Below are 3,488 nucleotides of genomic sequence, written 5' to 3'. Positions count from 1 at the left end.
TGAGATCGTGCCACTCACTCCAGCCTGGGTGACAGAGCGAGACTCCGTCTCAAAAAAACAAAACAAAAAAACAAAAAAACAAAAAAAAAAAAAAAAAAAAAAAAAAAAGTAGAGATGGGGTTCCACCATGTGACCAGGCTGGTCTCAAACTTCTGGCCTCAAGTGACCTGCCTGCTGTGGTCTCCCAAAGTGCTGGGATTACAGGTATGAGACAGCGTGCCTGGCCCATTATCTCTCAATTTTTTAAAGGTAAGTGGATGTGGACCTAAAAGGGAATTTTCAACTTTTGTTTTTTGTTTTTGTTGTTGTTTTTTGAGACAGGTTCTCACTCTGTTGCCCAGGCTGGAGTGCAGTGGTGCAATCACAGCTCACTGCAGTCTCCAACTCCCAGGCTCAAATGATCCTCCTACCTGAGCCTCCGGAGTATCTGGGACCACAGGCACCTTGTTCCAAAGTAAATAAAGAGATAGATAGATATGTACATAGTCTCTGAGGCTTGTAATTGGCCTTGTAATTTTCACTGTTGGCTCACGGCTGTGTTGCACAGTAGTTCTCAGTACATTAGAATCACTTTTGTTTTATTTTAATTTTGTTAATTTAATTTGATTCCTTTTCTTTTTTTTTTTTTTTGAGAAACAGTCATGCTCTGTTGCCCAGGCTGGAGTGCAGTGGCATGATATTGGCTCACTGCAACCTCTGCGTCCTGGGTTCAAGTGATTCTCCTGCCTCAGTCTCCCAAGTAGCTGGGATTACAGGTGCACACCACCACATCCAGCTAATTTTTGTATTTTTAGTAGAGACGGGGTTTCATCATGTTGGCAAGGTTATCAAATTCCTGACCTCACGTGATCTCCCGCCTTGGCCTCCCAAAATACTGGGATTACAGGTGAGAGCCACCATGCCCGCCCCCTTTTCCTTTTTTTTTTCATGTCAGATGGGTAATGTGCCAACGTTGTAACAAGGTTTGAGGGAGGCACATCTCATGCTTGAGCACAACAACCCAGTCATCGCAATTATGACCTACAAAAGGATCTAATCTGATTTTTGACACAGATAATCTATTTACCTGGTTTAACATTCAACTAATTTTAAAAGGTACGTAGGAAAAGTTACTCTCTGCCCTCTGTCTCCCAGTCTCCTAGAACTCCCTCAGAGGCAACCCTCATCCCAAGGGTCTTGTGAATCCTTCCAGAGATTTTATGCATCTATAACCAAAGGCAACTAAACATTACTATCTCCTATACAAACGGAAGCATACTGATTTATACCAGCTTAATTCATATAACATTGGATCTTGAAACTTTTTTCTTACCAGTGTATAAATAGCTGCCCCAGTCTTTTTGATGGCTGCCTAGTATTCCAGTGTCTATGTTTACCAGCATTTATTTAAGTCCCTGGGTTTTTCCAAAGATATTCTTGCCCTGGGGCTTCCTCAGCTCTAATGTGCCTGCGTATTAGATGCAGGCAGGTGCGGGAACCACTGGCATGGCTCACTGGTCTCTTTCTTCCTTAGCCTATGGTAGGAACAGTCCTGGTCTCCTAGCACTTAGAGAGCTGGTCCAGGGTTTTGGAAAGTCAAGTGAATTCCTTCTTTCTGATGAACAGAGAGCAGTCATTGATAAGACTCTCATTTGCAATGGACACAGGACCAAGAAATTGAGAAAAGCTGGCCCAAAGCCCTGGTCCTTTATGTAAGAGTAGGGAAGAAGACTGCATGCTACAGTCCCTAAGTTTGCAGATAGCACAGGACTTGACAGGTAGTGGAGATACAAACAAAAACTCATAAAATACATGAAACTCTTGCCAGACTCTCTGAGCTACAGAGAAGTGGTAGGTGGGTTTCAGCCCAGGTCAATGAAAGACGGAATTTTTATTTCTATTTTTTTAGAGACTAGATCTCACTATGTCACCCAGGCTGGAGTGCAGTGGCGTGATTATGGCTAACCGCAGCCTTAAATGAATTCTTGGGCTCAAGTGTCCTCCTGCCTCAGCCTCTTGAGTAGCTGGGACGTATAGGTGCCTGGCCAAGATGGAATGTTGACGAAAATAGTCCAGATTATACTTACAGCTCCTAGGACTAAATATACATCTGTGAGGAATATTAGACTATTTTCTGAGCTCATCAACTTTAGGCAGCCAAAAAAGTTGGCTATATGTTGGGCCCAATCAAGAGAAGTAATAGAAACATAAGATAAAACAGTATTACACTACCGTATAGAAGTATTGCATTTTAAGAAAGAAACAGGGTCTTGTTGTGTCACCCAGGCTGGAGTGCAGTGGTGTGATCATAGCTCACTACAGCCTGGAACTCCTTAGCTCAAGCAATCATCCCATTTCAGTTTCCTAAGTAACTGGGACTATAGGTAAATGCCACCACGCCTGGCTAATTTTTAAATTTTCTGTAGAAACAGGGTCTTCCTATATTGCCCAGTCTGTTCTTTAACCCCTATCCTCCTGCCTCAGCCTCCCTAAGGGTTGGGACTATGGCTGGGATTACAGGTGTGAGCCACTGCATCTGGCAAAAATATTGCATTTTTGAGTCTGAATTTTATGGAATTTTGGTCAATAAACCTCAGAAAAATATGCTTAGGATGTGAGCAGTGCACTTTAAAAGTTAAAGGAAAAGGCAAGGATGGGGATTTGGAAGGAAACTGAAAGCATTTGGACTTTTTAATATGGTAAAACTGACAGATGATATGCCTTGATGATTTTATTTTATAAAATTAAATAGACCTGGCCAGGCACGGCGGCTTATGCCTGTAATCCCAGCAGTTTGGGAGGCCAAGGTGGGCAGATCACTTGAGGTCAGGAGTTTGAAACCAGCCTGGCCAACATGGTGAAACCTCATCTCTACTAAAAATACAAAACAATTAGCTGGACATGGTGGCGGGTGCCTGTAATCCCAGCTACTTGGGAGGCTGAGGCAGGAGAACTGGTTGAACCTGGGAGGTGGAGGTTGCAGTGAGCCAAGATCACGCCACTGCACTCCAGCCTGGGTGACAGAGCAAGACTCCATCTCCAATAATAATAATAATAATAATAATAATAATAATAATAATAAAATTAAATAGATCTAACCTCAAACTGGAAACAACCAAAACGTCCTTCAGCAGGTGAATGGTTATACAAACTATGCTACAGCCATGCTATGGAGTACTATTCAGCAAGAAAACCGAATGGCGATAGATGCATGCAGATGCTTGGGATGAATCCCAAGGGAATTATGTGGGGTGAAAAAAGCAAATTTCAAAAGCTTACATGCTGTGTGATTCCACTTATATAACATTCTATAAACGAAACTACCAGGTGCAGTGGCTCATGTCTGTAATCCCAGCACTTTGGGAAGTCGAGGCATGTGGATAGCTTGAGTTCAGGAGTTTGAGACCAGCCTGGCCAAAATGGTGAAACCCCATCTTTAGGTCGGGTGCGGTAACTCACGCCTGTTATCCCAACACTTTGGGAGGCTGAGGTGGGTGGATCACCTGAGG

At 43.1% G+C, this 3,488-nt stretch overlaps 1 non-coding gene across 1 annotated transcript; it reads right to left on the bottom strand.

Annotated features, from left to right (window-relative positions):
- Positions 1-928: 928 nt before the first annotated feature.
- Positions 929-1,032, bottom strand: LOC115899829. Its single transcript, XR_004059431.1, has one exon. It is a non-coding gene; the product is annotated as a small nucleolar RNA U13 (small nucleolar RNA).
- Between the last annotated feature and the right edge of the window lie 2,456 nt (positions 1,033-3,488).

Source organism: Rhinopithecus roxellana, chromosome 9 (genome assembly GCF_007565055.1).
Source record: "Rhinopithecus roxellana isolate Shanxi Qingling chromosome 9, ASM756505v1, whole genome shotgun sequence".
In the NCBI taxonomy this organism is placed as follows: Eukaryota; Metazoa; Chordata; class Mammalia; order Primates; family Cercopithecidae; genus Rhinopithecus; species Rhinopithecus roxellana.
Note: the sequence above shows the minus strand (reverse complement) of the source record. Positions and strands in the feature narration are given on the sequence as shown.